At 46.2% G+C, this 17957-nt stretch overlaps 1 protein-coding gene across 16 annotated transcripts in view; it reads right to left on the bottom strand.

Moving 5' to 3' along the window:
- Window positions 1-5999: 5999 nt before the first annotated feature.
- The window catches only part of LOC144579809 (uncharacterized), a 33522-nt gene continuing 21564 nt past the window's right edge, over window positions 6000-17957 (bottom strand). For 9 of the 16 annotated variants that reach the window (XR_013528246.1, XM_078353537.1, XM_078353539.1 and 6 more), the window contains one exon: window positions 6000-17944. The gene's annotated coding sequence lies outside the window, so the exon portion shown is untranslated. Of the gene's footprint in view, window positions 17949-17957 lie in introns of all 16 variants that reach the window. The other 7 variants (XM_078353549.1, XM_078353546.1, XM_078353532.1 and 4 more) reach the window with 5 other exon arrangements.

Below are 17957 nucleotides of genomic sequence, written 5' to 3' on the forward strand. Positions count from 1 at the left end.
GACCCTGTCTCTAGAGAAAATTGGCTGGGCGTGGTGGTGCAGGCCTGTAGACCTAGCTACTCAGGAGGCTAAAACGGGAGGATCGCTTGAGCCCAGGACTCTGATGCCGCAGTGAGCAATGATTGCACCACTGCACTTCAGCCTGAGCAAAAGAGCAAGCCTGTTTCAAAAAAAAAATAAAAAGAAAGAAAGGAAAAAAAAATGCCTACATGCAAAGAGCCTGAGATGAGAGCGCTTCAGGACCTGCGTCATCAGGCGCAGCGAAGGTACCTACGGTGACCAACATGCACCCCAAAGCCCTCCCAGAATGCTTTGGTCTGGTTACTCTTCCCAGGGACTCTCACCACTTGGGAAGCCCCTTCCCACCAGCCCAGCATGATAGTATCCTGGGATTCCGTATCTCTCTGATATTAATAACAGGAATTCATTCCTCCATATGACAATAAGACCAATCAAATAGATGAGAAAAAAATGTATGGTGAATGGTAATTATTTGAGCTTGATCATAGCACAAACTTCTTTCACATATCAATGTATTGAGTTCCTACTATGTGCTAGGCATAGTAGCACATGCTAGACTTTGGAGATATCACAGAGATGAATAGAACAGCAAAATGGATGCCTCCACCCTGACTTTTTTTTTCTTTTTTTTGAGGCGGAGTTTCGCTGTTGTTACCCAGACTGGAGTGCAATGGCACGAACTAGGCTCACTGCAACCTCCGCCTCCTGGGTTCAAGCAATTCTCCTGCCTCAGCCTCCCGAGTAGCTGGGACTACAGGCACACGCCACCATGCCCAGCTAATTTTTTTTGTATTTTGAGTAGAGACGGGGTTTCACCATGTTGACCAGGATGGTCTCGATCTCTTGACCTCATGATCCACCCGCCTCAGCCTCCCAAAGTGCTAGGATTATAGACGTGAGCCACCGCGCCCGGCTTGAGCTAGAATTTTTATTTGTCACCCAGGAAATGCAGTGGTGTGATCTCCGCTTACTGCAACCTCTGCCTCTCAGGTTCAAGCAATTCTTCAGTGTCAGCCTCCTAAGTAGTTGGGATTACAGGCACCGGCCACCATGCCTGGCTAATTTTTGTATTTTTAGTAGAAATAAGGTTTCACCATGTGGTCCGGCTGGTCTTGAACTCCTGACCTCAGGTAATCTGCCCACCTTAGCCTTTCAAAGTGCTGGGGTTACAGGCATGAGCCACAGTGCCCCGCCATCCACCCTGTTTTTTGACACCCAGAAAGCTGGAGATCAATGCTGGGATCTCTGCTGCAGCCACAGAGGGGGAAAAAAGTATTAACACATCTGTATCCAAGCTTGCCTGCAGAAAGAGCAAGAAGTATATGGTCTTCAATTCGGTGTTCGTGTTTGCTCTCCAAATCTCCAGGGCACCGATCCACCTAGTGAAGGCTGGATCACCTGCAGAACCCAGAACACAAGGTACTCTAGGAAAAAATAACTTTTAGATTTCAACTTCCAGCATTCAAGTGAGGCATACTTCAGCGAGGCCAGGAAAGAGATGAGAGGGCAGGGCACAGCGGCTTGTGCCTGTAATCCCAGTAGTTTGGGAGTCAGAGGCAGGTGGATCACTTGAGATCAGGAGTTCAAGACCAGGCTGACCAACATGGTGAAACCCCGTCTCTATTAAAATACAAAAAAAAGATTAGCTAGGAGGTCCAGCGCAGTGGGTCACGCCTATAATCCCAGCACTTTGGGAGGCCAAGGTGGGTAGATCATGAGGTCAGGAGTTCAAGACCAGGCTGACCAACATGGTGAAACCCCGTCTCTATTAAAATACAAAAATAAGCCAGGAGTGTGGTGGGCACCTGTAATCTCAGCTACTCGGGACACTGAAGCAGGAGAATTGCTTGAACCCAGGAGGCAAAGGTTGCAGTGAGCTGAGATCACACCACTGCACTCCAGTCTGGGTGACAGAGCAAGACTCCATCTCAGAAAACAAAAAAAATTAATGGAGCATAGTGGTGGGCACCTGTAATCTCAGCTTTTCAGGAGGCTAAGGCAGAAGAATTGCTTGAACCAGGGAGGCGGAGGTTGCAGTGAGCTGAGATTGCACCACTGCACTCCAGCATGGGTGACAAAGTGACACTCCATCTCAAAAGAAAAAAAAGATGAGAAAGCCAATCTGAACTACTGGCCACATTTACGAAGTGGGCAATGGGAAGAGAAGTCCAAGCTAAGGAACAGCTGTGGTTAATAAATGGGGTGTATCAGTGCCTGAGGGGCATTTGAGAGCAGTGAGCCCTCAGCCAAGCTTTTATGCTATAGGAGGTTGCTGGCAAAAAAAAAAAAAAATTTTTTTTCCTTGAGACAGGGTCTCACTCTGTCACCTAGTTTGGTGTGCAATGGCATGATCTCGGCTCACTGCAACTGCAAGCTCCCTGGTTCAAGTGATTCTCCTGCCTCAGCCTCCCAACTACCTGGGACTACAAGCACCAGCCACCACACTTGCTTATTTTTGTATTTTTACTAGAAACCAGGTTTCACCATGTTGGGCAGGCTGGTCTGGAACTCCTGACCTCAGGTGATCCATCTACCTCAGCCTCCCAAAGTGCTGAGATTACAGGCGTGAGCCGCCGTGCCCAGCCTTCTCTCCTCGACTCTGTAGTGTTGGATTCTAGAATTAGTCACTGGCTTGCTTCTTTTCCCATTCGGCATATTCTCTCAAAGTGATTTCATCTGCCTGCATGGCTTCAACTACACCGGTATATAGTAAAGATTCCTGAATTTAAATTTCCAACCCAGACTTTTCTGTAGCTTCAGCTCCTCCTCCTACATAAAACTCGCAGCTCCCACCGATGTCTCCAGGGGCACCTCACGCTTTATCATGCCCAAATCTAACATCATCCTCCCACTGAATATGTTCATCGTCCTTTATTTCCCTCAATTCTTTCTATTCTTTGTCCCTTATCCATGGGGAACGAAGGGAGAAATGTCAATTGAGGGAGTGGAGTCAGAAGGTTGGCCTTCCCTTGCTCTTTCATCCTTAAAAAGATTTTTTTTTTTTTTAGGCGCGGTGGCTCATGCCTGTAATCCTAGAACTTTGGGAGGCCGAGGCAGATGGATTACACCTGCATACAGGTGACCTGTACTCCCAGCTACCTGCAGGCTGAAGTGAGAGGATTCCGTGAGCCCAGCAGACAGAGGTTGCAATGAGCCAAGGTTGCACCACTGCACTCCGGCCTAAATAACAGAGACTCTGTCTCAAAAAAAAAGAATTGATGAGAGGGGAGAATGGGACCTGAAAAAAAGATGGAGATCAGAGGAGAGCCAGAAAGGGCTGTGAAATCCAAAGAAGAGAAGCTGTTAAGTCCTTCATTAACCTAAATCTCTTCCTTTCTCACCCAACCATTCCCAGCCTCTGGTCTCTACGTTTCTACTTTCTAAATTTATGAGATCCCCTTTTCTTTTCTTTTTTTTGTTTTTTGTTTTTTGTCTTTTTTTGAGAGGGAGTTTCACTCTTGTTACCCAGGCTGGAGTGCAATGGCGCGATCTCGGCTCACCGCAACCTCCGCCTCCTGAGTTCAGGCAATTCTCCTGCCTCAGCCTCCCGAGTAGCTGGGACTACAGGCACACGCCACCATGCCCGGCTAATTTTTTGTATTTTTAGTAGAGACGGGGTTTCACCATGTTGACCGGGATGGTCTCGATCTCTTGACCTCGTGATCCACCGTCCTCGGCCTCCCAAAGAGCTGGGATTACAGGCGTGAGCCACCGCGCCCGGCCAATTTCATTCTTTTTTATCTGTGTTTAAACAAGGTCCCCCTCCAGGGATTTTGATGCAACTGTGGGTGGAGAAAACAGACCGAGGGGGCTCCTGCCGCTGGGAGCGTGACTGTCTAACAGAGGAGGTGCTGTGCCACCAGCTCATCTTTGCCCTCCGGGAGCTGCCTAGTTTTCTTCGACTCAGTTTTCTTTTCTGTCACTACACTGTGAGAATCAGATGAAGAACCGATGTAAAAATGGTTTGAAAACCAGCAGCATGCTTGCTCATGGCTGTGATCTCAGACCTTTGGGAGGCTGATGAGGGAGGATCACTTGAGGTGAGGAGGAAGAGACCAGCCTGGGCAACAAGGCAAGACCCCATTTATGCAAAAATAAAGTATTTATTATTTTTTGAGACGGAGGTTCGCTCTTGTTACCCAGGCTGGAGTGCAATGGCGTGATCTCGGCTCACCGCAACCTCCGCCTCCTGGGTTCAGGCGATTCTCCTGCCTCAACCTCCCGAGTAGCTGGGATTACAGGCACGCCCACCATGCCCAGCTAATGTTTGTATTTTTAGTAGAGACGGGGTTTCACCGTGTTGACCAGGATGGTCTCGATCTCTTGACCTCCTGATCGACCCGCCTCGGCCTCCCAAAGTGCTGGGATTACAGGTGTGAGCCACCGCGCCCGGCCCCTAATTTTATATTTTTAGTAGAGACGAGGTTTCACCATGTTGGTCAAGCTGGTCTCGAACTCCTGACCTCAGGTGCTCCACCTGCCTCACCTCCCAAAGTGTTGGGATTACATGCATGAGCCAGCTCGCAGCCAAAATTGTTTTTTTTTTTTTAATTTGTTTATTTATTATTTTTTTTTTTTACAGCCTTGAATCGCGCTCAGCCCGGCCTGCCCCGGGCCAGACCTCCGGGGGCCCCACAATTGTTAAATCATCTGAGTGTGGAGGTGCGCACCTGTGGCCCCAGCTACTCGGGAGGCTGAGGCGGGAGGCTGGCTTGAGCCCAGGAGTTGGAGGTTGCAGTGAGCTGTGATGGCACCAGTGCTCTCCAGCCTGGACCACAGAGGGAGACTCCGTCTTCTAAAGAAAGAAGAAAGTGGGGTGAAGGGGCCGAGAACCCTGATCCCCAGGAGACCCAGCCTCTGGGGCCGGACTCCGCCTCCCAGCTCAGGGGCATCTTGGGGAAAGGCCTCCATCTGTGTGTCTCGACGGAAAAACGGACACGGTGAGGAGTCATTCATTATACATTGAAGTCAAGTGCTCCTATTTTGGGTTTTCCCGTTAGGGTTCCTGCGTGAGTGAACGGGGAAGGACTGGACACCGGGGCGGGGCCCGGAGGCTGGGGGCGGGGTCCTGAGGCTGGGGGCGGGCCCGGAGGCTGGGGGCGGGGCCCGGAGGTTGGGGGCGGGGTCCTGAGGCTGGGGGCGGGGCCAGGTGGCTGGGGGCGGTGCCCGGAGGCTGGGGGCGGGGCCCGGAGGTTGGGGGCGGGGCCGGAGGCTGGGGGCGGGGTCCTGAGGCTGGGGGCGGGGCCCGCCGACGTCCGGGTGGCGTCACCCCAGCCCTCCTCCCGCCCAGTCCTCCAGGAAACGCTGCTCAGGCCCTCCATTGACAGGGACCCGCTGCCCTGGGAAAGACACACGAGTAAGTCGTGAGCCCTCATGTGAAAGGATAGGGCGCCACCGTCCTCAGGGCCAACGTGAAAGGTCCGGTTAGGAGAGGCTGGCGGCGCAGCACCGCCCGGTCTCCCGCAGAGGGCGCGCCCGCTGGCTAAAGTACCAATCGGAGCACGCCAGGCCAGCGGGCCAACGCCCAGGGACCACTCAGGGCCCTCCGCATGTGCTGCCTGCTCTTCCACTGGCCGAGCTTCCTGCCAATCAGGGCGGAACCAGCGCGGCTCAGCCAATAGCAGGAGGCGGCAGGGGCAGGCCGGCGAGCCGAGGGGAGCGGGTCACGCTGAGGACGCCGCAGCCCTTCCGCCGGCGTCCTGCGTCTGCGCCCCCTCAGGCCCGCCTGCAGCCGGCCGTGTCATGCCAGGCGTTGCTCGGCGGTGGGGAGTGCCCAGGACAGACGCAGCCGCCCGCGGACCCGAAGCCGAGCCCGCTGCCCAGAGCCGGGGGGTGGTGGTGCTCACGGGGCGGGAGCCCGACAGCCGTCGCCAGGACGGTGCCATGTCCAGCTTAGACGCCGAAGACGGCTTTCTGGAGCCGGCCACGCCGACGGGACAGCGGGCCCGGGGAGAACCTACTATGTGCCAGGCACTGTATCAGCTTCTGGAGAGGAACATATGATCTAATAGAAGACAAATTCATATACAATGCAGGGTTAAGAACTATAGTCAGAACCAACCCAAACGCCCATCGATGATAGACTGGACAAGGACAGTGTGGCAAATATACACCATGGAATATTATGCAGCCATCAAAAACAATGAGTTCGGGTCCTTTGTAGGGACATGGATCAACCTGGAAACCATCATTCTCAGCAAACTGACACGAGAGCACAAAATCAAACACTGCACGTTCTCACTCATAGGCGGGTGTTGAACAATGAGAACACATGGACACAGGGAGAGGAGCACTACACGCTGGGGTCTGTCAGAGGGGAATGGGGAGGGACAGCGGGGGGTGGGGAGTTGAGAAATGCCAGATATAGGTGATGGGGAGGAAGGCAGCAAATCACACTGCCACGTGTGTGCCTGTGCAACTATCTTGCATGTTCTTCACATGTACCCCAAAACCTAAAATGCAATTAAAAAAAAAAAACTATAGTCAGTACTGCTTCTTCATTGGTGAATAATTTAAAAAATGGCTGGGCACAGTGGCTCACACCTGTAATCCCAGCATTTTGGGAGGCCAAGGTGAGCAGATCACCTGAGGTTAGGAGTTCAAGACCAGTGTTTATTTCCATGGGCCGCTATTTCCATATATATATATATTTTTTTTTTCTTTTTTTTTTTTTGAGACAGAGTCTCTTTCTCTTGCCCAGGCTGGAGTGTAGTGGCATGATCTTGACTCACTGCAACCTCTGCCTCCCAGGTTGAGGCAATTCTCCTGCCTCAGCCTCCCAAGTATTTGGGATTACAGGTGTGTATCATGATGCCTGGCTAATTTTTGCGTTTTTAGTAGAGATGGGGTTTCACTGTTGGTCAGGCTGGTCTCAAATTCCTGACCTTAGGTGATCCACCCACCCTGGCCTCCCAAAGTGCTGGGATTACAGGTGTGAGCCACCATGCCAGGCCTAGTTTGTTTGTTTTTTTTTTTAAGATTTACAATGTAAGCCTAGTTCACAGTATTTTGCCAAGATGAAGCTTAGGGCAAATTGGATCTGTACATAGAGTAACCTATTAAGTGGCTAGCTGCTGTCAACGAAAACCCAGGCACATGAAGGGAATTACAGTTGGTGCCCATCCAGATATACAGGAATTCATGGTTTCTTCTTGGTCCTCTTCTGAATTACCTGTCTAATGAACAATTATTTCATTGTTTTTGAAAACACAATTACATATCATCATTGCTTAAAATCGTGTTTTTAAAATATCAACCATTCATCACAATCACATGGAGAACCTTTAAAAGACCTAAAGTTTCAGATTCAGGAGGTCTGGCGTAGGCCCAAGAATTTGCACTTACAATAGGTTTCCAGGCGATGCTAATGTTCCTGGCCTGATTTCACTTTGAGAACCACTGCTTAAAATCATGCTACATTTTGTTTGCTTCATTTGTGGCCTCAGACTGACTTGCCCCTACAGCCTGGACTCCAGCCACACTGAAGTAATTGTAGCTACAATTGCCACACCGTTCATTTAATGAGTTCCTTTGGATGTGTTATTTCCTCTGCCTGCAACACTCATTTCTCTCACTTCATTTCTTAATCTGACCAACTCATGGTTGTATTTGAAGATTTAGTGCAGGTTTTCTGTCCCTAACGAAGATCTCCCCAAGGCCTTGTTCTGTCTGGGATGAACTTTTTTTTTAAAAAAAAGTCGGGGTTTCACCATGTTGGTCAGGCTGGTCTTGAACTCCCGACCTCAGGTGATCCGCCCGCCTAGGCCCCCAAAGTGCTTGGATTACAGGTATGAGACACCCCGCCCGGCCCCTGGGATGTACTTTCTATGGTTTCAGGGGACACTTGGCAAATGGAAAAGAGTTGACACTTTGAAGCTGGCTAGACTTGTGTTTAAAGTCTTTCATTGAAACTAACTGGTTTTGTAACATTGCATCAAATACTATCTCTCTCTCTGTCTCCATTTTCTTATGTATAAAGCAGGGAAGATGCCGATGATGGTAGTGATATCATCCAACATCTACTGGACATTTGTTATGTGCCAGGCACTATGCTGAGCCCTCTGCATGCCTTACCTCATTTACCCTTTGACGCTTACCCATAGGTACCTTAGGCACCTCAATTTTTAGGTGAAGGACTTGAGGCTCCCAGAGGTTGAGGAGCTTGTCTTCCATCCCAGGGCTGGAACGTGGTGGAGTCAGGATATGGACCCAGGTCTTCCTGTCTTCATCTATACTTAGTTCTGTCGTATATACTTACAGCATTTATGAAGACAAACTACAACAGTGTGACAGTGGCTAAGCATAGGCTTTAGAGTCAGATGGGCACAGGTTCAAATCCTAGCTCTGTCCTTTATTGATTGTATGACCTTGAGTGAGTTACTTGGTTTTGCCTCGTCTTGGTTATCTCATCTTTCCTTTAGTTTTCTTATCCTGGAAATGGGAATAATACATTGGTTTCCCCCTTATCTGCAGATGATATGTTCCAAGACCCCAGTGGATGCCCAAAACCCCAGGGATGGTACCGAGCCCTGTATATACTATGTTTTTTCTTATGCCTACATACCTGTGGTTAATTTACAATTTAAGCACAGTAAGATTAACAGCAATAGCTAATTATAAAGTAGAACAGTTATAACAGTATGCCAGCATCACTACCTTTGAGCTTTTTGGCCATGATGAAGTTAAACAAGAGTTACTTGAACGTAAGCACTGTGATACCGTTACAGGCCATACTGAGAGGGCCACTATGTGACTAATGGTGGGTAGTGAGTGTACACTGCATGGACATGCTGGCCAAAGGGATGATTTACATCCCAGTCTAGACAGACTGAGACAGTGTTAGATTTCCTCATGTTACTAAGAATGACATGCAATTTAAAACTTGTGAGTTGTGTATTTCTGGAGTTTTCCATATAATGTTTTCAGACCACAGTTGACTGCAGAGAACTAACTGAAACGGTGGATAAAGGGTTACTGAAATAGTATCCATTAAGGATGATACCTATGCATGGGGTTGTTGTGAGGATTAAGTTAGAATGACATAAAGCCCTTAGCCAAACACCTGGTATATAGTGTCTGAAAATGTTACCTACTGTATTCATTATTAATACAATAAGGATGATAATACGTATTGCTGATGATGACTAGTATTTACTTCAGAGTTGTGAGAATTACTACAAAGCCTTTCGAATAGCATCTGGCACATAGTAAGTGCTCAAAATGGCACTTATTAGTATGATATTTTTATTGTTAAATGCTGTGCCCCATTGCTTTCCCTCTGCCCACCCCAAAATAACGAGTGTGAAGCACCTATGACAGTAGCAGGCGCACCACAGACTTTTGTTAATGTTCTTACACATGATCCTGTAAGCTTGTTTAGGGCAAAGGTAGTCTTAAAGTCATGAAATGTTTGTCACCCGATTTGAATAGTTGTAGTAGGAAACTGACATGGCAGGTTGGAAGTTTTGGCATTACAGTAACAGTAATATTTGAAACTACTTGGAGGTGACCTTTGATATTTTTTCCTTTGTTTCTTTGTTTAGTTTGCCTGTTGGTAAACTTTATATAAATGGGATCATGGTCGGTGTTTTATTCCATCGGGTTTTTTTGTTTTTGGCCTAAGTACTCCTTTTGAGATTTACCTGTGTTGTGGTATATAGCTAGATCGTCAGTTTTAATGCCAAAATACTGTTCTCTGGTATAGTCGGTTACACATTTTTACTATTGATGAACATTTGGATTGTTTTTAGTTTGGAGCTCTGCACATTTTTGAAGGTGTTTTCTTCAAGAGTTTTTCTAAGATATACATTTTAGAATAGCTGGATTATTTCACTTCTTTAGGTAATGCCAAATTAACTCCTAGAGTTTGCACTAGTTTAGACTTCCACCATCAGAATATAAAAATTCTCAGGCCAGGTGCAGTGGCTTATGCCTGTAATCCCAGCAGTTTGGGAGGCCAAGGTGGGCAGATTACCTGAGGTCAGAAGTTTGAGACCAGTCTGGCCAACATGGCAAAACCCTGTCTCTACTAAAAGTATGAAAATTAGCCAGGTGTGGTGTAATCCCAGCCACTCGGAGGGTGAGGCAGGAGGATTGCATGAACCTGGAAGATGAAGGTTGCAGTGAGCTGAGACCGCACCATGCACTCCAGCCTGGTTGACAGAGCGAGACTGTGTCTCAAAAAAAGAAAAAAAAACTTCTCAATGATCCATATCCTCATCAGCCTGGCTTTCTTTTAATTTTTATTTTTCCAGTTGAGTAAGAACAAAATGGCAACTCATTATGATTTAATTTGTACTTCTCTAATAATGAGTTTGGGCATCTTATATTTTCATTGGCCATTTGTGTTTCTCTTCTGTGAAATGCCTGTTTATGAACTGTACCCATTTTTTAATGGTGGTTTTTCATTTTTTATAGTGTTTGTCCGATATATATGTTGCAAATTGCTTCTCTCAATAACTTACCTTTTAACTTCCTTTTTCATATCTTTTTTGTCAATGCCATCACTTTAACAGAATTAAGAAAAATCTTTTGATGAATATAAGTTTTTATTAGTCTTTTTCTTTAGAGTTTTTCGTAAAGAAATTCTTCCTTAAGGTCATAAAAATAGTTTACCATGTTTTTTTCTAAACTTTAAAACAAATTTCTCTTCATGTTAATCTGGAATTATTAATCAATATGGAATTTGTTTTTTGTGTGAGGTACAGATTCGTTTTCACATTTTTTTCTATACAGACCAGTTGCTCAGAGCCATCTAATGAAAATACAGTCCGCGCTTTGTATTACGGGTTCCACATCCAAAAATTCAACTAACCTCAGGTCAAAAACATTCAAGGGGTAAAATATTCCATAGAGTTCCCAAAAACCACAGCTTGAACTTGCTGTGTGCTGAATACTGCATTGACTCTACATGAATGAAGTGATGTGTGGGCATTGTATTAGGTATTATAAGTAATTTAGAGATGATTTAAAGTGTGCATTTTATATGAAAGACGGGGTTTCACTGTGTCTCAATCTCCTGACCTTGTGATCCACCTACTCGGCCTCCCAAAGTGCTGGGATTACAGGTTTGAGCCACTGCGCCCAGGCAGGATCTCTCTTTATTTAGTCTATCCTCGTGCCATATACCACTCCAATTACTACGGTTTTAGAAAATATCTTAGAATCGGCCAGGTGCCGTAGCTCATGCCTGTAATCCCAGCACTTTGGGAGGCTGAGGTGGGTGGATCACTGGAGGTCAGGGGTTAGACTCCAGCCTGGCCAACATGGTAAAACCCCATCTTTACCAAAAAATACAAATGTTCGCTGCTTGTGGTGGCAGGCACCTGTAGTCCCAGGGAACAGAGGCAAGTTGCAGTGAGCAGAGATTTCACCACTGCACTCCGGCCTGGTGACAGTGTAACTGTTTCAAAAAGAAAAAGAAGGAAAGAAAATGTCATAGAATCTAATAGTGTAACCGTCCTGCTTAGTTCTTCTCTAGGAATGTCTTGGTTTTTTCATTTTTTATTTTTGAGACGGAGTTTTGCTCTTGTTGCCCAGGCTGGAGTGTAATGGCGCTCTTGGCTCACCGCAACCTCCGCCTCCCAGGTTCAAGCGATTCTCCTGCCTCAGCCTCCTGAGTAGCTGAAGTTACAGGCACGCACAACAATGCCTGGCTAATTGTGTATTTTTTAGTAGAGACAGGGTTTTTCCATCTTGGTCAGGCTGGTCTTGAACTCCCGACCTCAATTATTGGCCTGCCTCAGCCTCCCAAATTGCTGGGATTACAGGTATGAGCCATCACACCTAGCCACGTATTGTTTTTAAATATTCTGGGCCAGACACAGTGGCTCACCTCTGTAATCCCAGCACTTTTGGAGGCCAAGGTGGGTGGATCACGAGGTCAGAAGATGAAGGCCATCCTGGCTAACATAGTGAAACCTCCTCTCTACTAAAAATAAAGCAAAAATTAGCCGGGTATGGTGGCACACCCCTATTATTCCAGCTACTTGGGAGGCTGAGGTAGGAGAATCGCTTGAACCCAGGAGCTGGAAGTTGCAGTGAGCTGAGATCGCACCATTGCACTCCAGCCTGGGCAACAGAGCAAGACTCCATCTCAAAAAAAAAAAAAAATTCTGTTTAGTTGCTGGTGTATACAAATGTAAATGACTTTTGTATATCTATATCCTGCAGCTTTTCTAATGTTTTGTGGTTTTGCCTAGGTTAGGTCTTCTAATAGTAATAAGCAACCTTGGTTTAAAACAGTAGTTCTTATGAGGGGGCAGTTTGCTCCTCAGGGGACATTTGGCAATGTCTGGAGACCCTTTGGTTGTCACAGTTGGGGAGGCGGAAGTGATACCACTGGTCTGTAATAGAAAGAGGCCATGATATTGCTAAGTGTCCCGCAATCACAGGACAGGATTTGTCCAGCCCCAAATGTCAGTTGTGCCCAAGGTCGAGAAACCATATTTTAAAGGGAATGCGTTAAACCCTATTTTATTATTATGCAGAATTTCAATCACAAAAATAAAATGGTAAGCAGAATCCTCAGTACCAACAGTTAACCATTGTAGGCCAGTAGTATTAACTCCCTTTCTTCTCCCAACTTCTGCTGAATTATTTTATAAAACAAATGCAAGCTATCACAGCATTTCATGTATAAATACTTCTGTGTTTTACTAAAGTAGAGGCTCCCAAATTATGGTTTCGGAATACCTGAAAAATCCTTCAGACCCTCCCAGGAGATGTCCAAGGTTAAAACTGTTTTCACAGTAATACTGAGATGTTATTTGAATTTTCCTTCTGTTGATGTTTGTGCTGATGCTGCCAAAGAGCTGGTATATAGAACTGTGGATGCCTTAGCACAAATCAAGGCAGTGGCACCAAACTGTACCTAGCAGTCGTTGTACTTGTAGTACTGTCATATTCTCTTCTGCTTAAAAACAAACCAACTAGATGTCATTCATAGCAGGGCATGGTGGCTCATGCCTGTAATCCCAGCACTTTAGAAGGCTGAGTGGGTGGATTGCCTGAGGCTGGGAGTTCAAGATCAGCCTGACCAACATGGAGAAACCCTGTCTCTACTAAAATACAAAATTAGCTGGGTGTGGTGGTGCATGCCTGTAATCCCAGCTACTCAGGAGGCTGAGGCAGGAGAATCACTTGAATCCGGGAGGCAGAAACTTCAGTGAGCCGAGATTGTGCCATCATACTCCAGCCTGGGCAACAAGAGTGAAACTCGGTCTCAGCCTCCCAAAGTGCTGGGATTACAGGCATGAGCCACCACACCCGGCTTTTTTTTTTTTTAATTTTCAAAGATACAGGGTTTCACCATGTTGCCCAGGCTGGTCTCAAACTCCTGAGTTTAAGCGATCCTCCCACCTCGACCTCCCAAAGTGCTGGATCACAGGCGTGAGCCACTGCACCCAGCATGCACATCTCCTCCACTGGCTATTTCTGAGATGTGCCCTTTACAGTGAACCAGGAACAGGAAATAAACTGACCAGATGTGGTGGCTCACATCTGTAATCCCAGCACTCTAAGTGACAGGGGAGGAGTAAAGTGGTAACTTTGCAACCAACAGGTCTTTGAAGATTACAGAAATCTTTAATGGGATCCTTTAGTATCACATTGCATTCAAGACTATCTTCCTCTACAATCTATAAAAACTATTATATATTCCTACATATGCTTTAAAAATCTCAGGCCTGGCTGGGAGCAGTGGCTCACACCTGTAATCCCAGCATTTTGGGAGGCCAATGCAGGCAGATCACGAGGTCAGACGTTTGAGACCAGCCTGGCCAACATGGTGAAACCCCATCTCTACTAAAAATACAAACAAATTAGCTGGGCATGGTGGTGCACACCTGTAATCCCAGCTACTGAGGAGGCTGAGGCAGGAGAATCACTTAAACCTAGGAGACGGAGGTTGCAGAGCCGAGATCATGCCACTGTACTCCAGTATGGATAACTCAGCGAGACTCCGTCTCAATAAATAAATAAATAAAATCTCAGGCCTAAAAACAAGACATGGATACTATTTTCTTTAGCAAAAGTAGCAGAAAATTATTAAAGAAAAAGTCAGTTGCATGCCGGTCAGGTGCGGGCAGCGTTCATATTTCAAAGGTAACACTGGAATGACTGACTCAGTGTTAGACCCAGATAAATTAAAAAGTAGAAGATAGAAATACATTAAGTAACTTGAACTTAATGACATATAACCCTAGTGGTGAATGAATATTTGTCAACAAAAGATGTATTACTCAGAACAGAGATAAGAGTCCAACAAAGAATCCAAGAGCCTTACTTTTTATCACAAAATGAATCCTTTTCTTTGCAAGTAATATCTGTTCAAGGCCAGGAATTCCATAAGGAGATAGTCTTCTTTTTTTTTTTGAGACGGAGTTTCGCTCTTGTTACCCAGGCTGGAGTGCAATGGCACAATCTCGGCTCACCGCAACCTCCGCCTCCTGGGTTCAGGCAATTCTCCTGCCTCAGCCTCCTGAGTAGCTGGGACTACAGGCACGTGCCACCGTGCCCAGCTAATTTTTTGTATTTTTTTTAGTAGAGACGGGGTTTCACCATGTTGACCAGGATGGTCTCGATCTCTTGACTTTGTGATCCACCCACCTCGGCCTCCCAAAGTGCTGGGATTACAGGCGGAGATAGCCTTCTTTAAAAAAAATTCCTGGCCAGGCATGGTGGTTCACACCTGTAACCCCAGCACTTTGGGAGGCTGAGGCAGGCGGATCACTTGAGGTCAAAAGTTCGAGACCAGCCTGGCCAACATGATGAAATCGCATCTCTACTAAAAATACAAAAATTAGCCTGGCATGATGGTTGGTGGCTGTAATCCCAGCTACTCAGCTAGTCCTGCTGAGGCAGAACTGACTGAACTCAGGAGGTAGAGGCTGCAGGGAGCCAAGATGGCACGACTGCACTCCAGCCTGGACGACAAGAGGGAAGACTCTGTCTCAAAAAAACAAAAATTCCTTTGGGAAGGCCTCCTAAATAAAGATGTTCAACATGAGACCGGAAAAAAGGGTATGGGATCATCACTGGACCTTTGGTTTTTATAGCTTGAGCTATAAGGACAAAAAGAAAAAGGAATATCATTTAAATACAATTTGTAGGAAAATAATTGTGGAATCTGTATTGCTCTTTAAATTTTATAATTTGATCTTGTTACTGTAATTGAGTCCAAAAAAAAAAAACAGTATAAGATAAAAAGAACACCAAACATGCTAATATTTTCTTTTTCCCCTCCCCTCCCCAAACATGCTAATATTCTGTTCATCAAAGTCTGTGGTGAAATGTCCCATTACAGCCAGGTGCAGTGACTCACAGCTGTAATCCCAGCACTTTGGGAGACGAGGTGGGTGTATCAGCTGAGGTCCAAGGAGTTCGAGACCAGCCTGGCCAACATGTTGAAACCCCATCTCTACTAAAAATACAAAAATTAGCCAGGTGTGGTGGCACGTGCCTGTAATCCCAGCTGCTTGGGAGGATGAGGCAGGAGAATCACGTGAACCCCAGAGGCAGACGTTGCAGTGAGACAAGATCACACCATTGCACTCCAGCATTGGCAACGAGAGCAAAACTCTGGCTCAGAAGAAAAAAAGAAGTATCTCATTACTTTAAGGCAATGTAGATATAGCCAGACTTTCTACAGAAATCTGAACCACATTATGAAGCCAGAAATACATACCAGTTGATATTATTTTATTATTTAACACAAGTAATACTAAATGGAAGAGGTAATATTTCCAGAACGTGAACATTAGTGTAACCTTATTAGACTTAAAAAAAAATTTTTTTTTTTGAGACGGAGTTTCCCTCTTGTTACCCAGGCTGGAGTGCAATGGCTCGATCTCGGCTCACCGCAACCTCCGCCTCCTGGGTTCAGGCAATTCTCCTGCCTCAGCCTCCTGAGTAGCTGGGACTACAAGGCACGCACCACCACGCCCAGCTAATTTTTTTGTATTTTTAGTAGAGACGGGGTTTCACCATGTTGACCAAATGGTCTCGATCTCTTGACCTCGTGATCCACCCACCTCGGCCTCCCAAAGTGCTGGGATTACAGGCTTGAGCCACCGGTTGTGTGACTGAGTCTCACTTTGTTGCCCAGGCTGGAGTGCAATGGCGCAATCTCGGTTTACTGCAGTTTCCGCCTCCTGAGTTCAAGGGATTCTCCTATCTCAGCATCCTGAGTAGCTGGGATTACAGGTGCATGCTACCATGCCAGGCTAAGTTTTATATTTTTAGTAGAGATGGAGTTTCACCATGCTGGTCAAGCTGGTCTCAAACTACTGACCTGGTGATCCAGTCGCCTCAGCCTCCCAAAGTGCTGGGATTAGACATGATCCACTGCACCTGGCCAACAAAAATGTTTTCAAATCACAGAAGCAGAAGAATCTCCTGAACTGCATGTGGAAAGTAGAAAAGTTCCTTTTTAAAGTTTTATTTCTTGTTAAAGAATAAATCGTTAAGTGTGCTAATAACACTTTGTTAAGCCCTATCCTATGTAACTATTAGATATGCCATGCTTACAGGCACATAATAGATTCTATGTCCTTGTCCTTTAATCTATCTGTACTGGACGTGCTCACAGGCATGTCCCAACTCTCCAATGCTTTTAGAAAAGTTTTTAGTAAATCAGGTTTTAAATTGTGAGGTCTGGCTCCAGCCAATGGAGATCAGACACAGCAATAAGGATACCCCCAAATGTGTAAGGGATAAAAGTGTCTGCTTTCCTGCCAGGTGTGGTGGCTCACGCCTGTAATCCAAGCACTTTGGAGGCCAAGGCGGGCAGATCACCTGAGGTCGAGAGTTCAAGACCAGCCTGACCAACATGGTGAAACCCCATCTTAAAAAAAAAAAAAAAAGTGTCTGCTTTCCTTTGTTCATTGTACTCTCATGGCAAGATGGCTAGTAAGAGTACCCTTCCTGCAGTCCAGGAAGTAAAACTTGCATTGCTAAAAAAATCCTTTGTCTCAGTGCCAGTTTTTCTTTGCGGCACCAAGCATCTATTTCCACCATGCAACATTTCAGCCAGCATTTCTTTACTCAAGATTAAAATAACACAACAGCTACAAAAAGTTAAGAGCTGGCCAGGCATGCTGGCTCATACCTGTAACCCAACACTTTGGAGTTACATCACAACAAAAGCTCCACAACATAATCTGTTTCACCTTGTAAAAAGCACTGACATTTATAAAATAGTCATAGTCAATTCATAAAACTGTAATAGCAAATTATTCTTACTCAGAATAGTACTAAATTAACAATATAATAAAAACAGGCCAGGTGTGGTGACTCACACCTGTAATCCCAGCACTTTGGGAGGCCAAGGTGGGTGGATCACTTGAGGTCAGGAGTTCAAGACCAGCCTGGTCAACATGGTGAAACCCTGTCTCTACTAAAAATACAAAAATCAGCTGGGTGTGGTGGCACACACCTGTTATCTCAGCTACTTAGGAGGCTGACAGAGCAGAACTGCTTGAACCCAGGAGGCAGAGGTTGCAGTGAGCCAAGATCATGCCATTGCACTCCAGCCTGGGAGACAGAGCAAGATTCTGTCTCAAAAAATAAATAGGGCTGGGTATGGTGGCTCACACCTGTAATCCCAGCACTTTGGGAGGCTAAGGCGGCATATCAGGAGTTTGAGACTAGCCTGGCCAGCATACTGATACCCCATCTCTAAAAACAAAGAATGTTTCTAATATTTAGACAGTACAAAGCACCTTACGAGGAGAGATGTGTAAGGATGGCAGGATTCACTGGCAGCCCTGGGCTTGTCCACAGTAACCCCATGATGGTGGCACGCACCTGTAATCCCAGCTACTCAGGAGGCCGAGGCAGGAGAATTGCTTGAATCCAGAAGGCACAGGTTGCAGTGAGCCAAGGTCACACCACTACACTCTAGCCTGGGCAACAGAGCGAGACTCTGTCTCAAAAAA

The sequence above is a fragment of the Callithrix jacchus genome, chromosome 2, assembly GCF_049354715.1.
Source record: "Callithrix jacchus isolate 240 chromosome 2, calJac240_pri, whole genome shotgun sequence".
Classification (NCBI taxonomy): domain Eukaryota; kingdom Metazoa; phylum Chordata; class Mammalia; order Primates; family Cebidae; genus Callithrix; species Callithrix jacchus.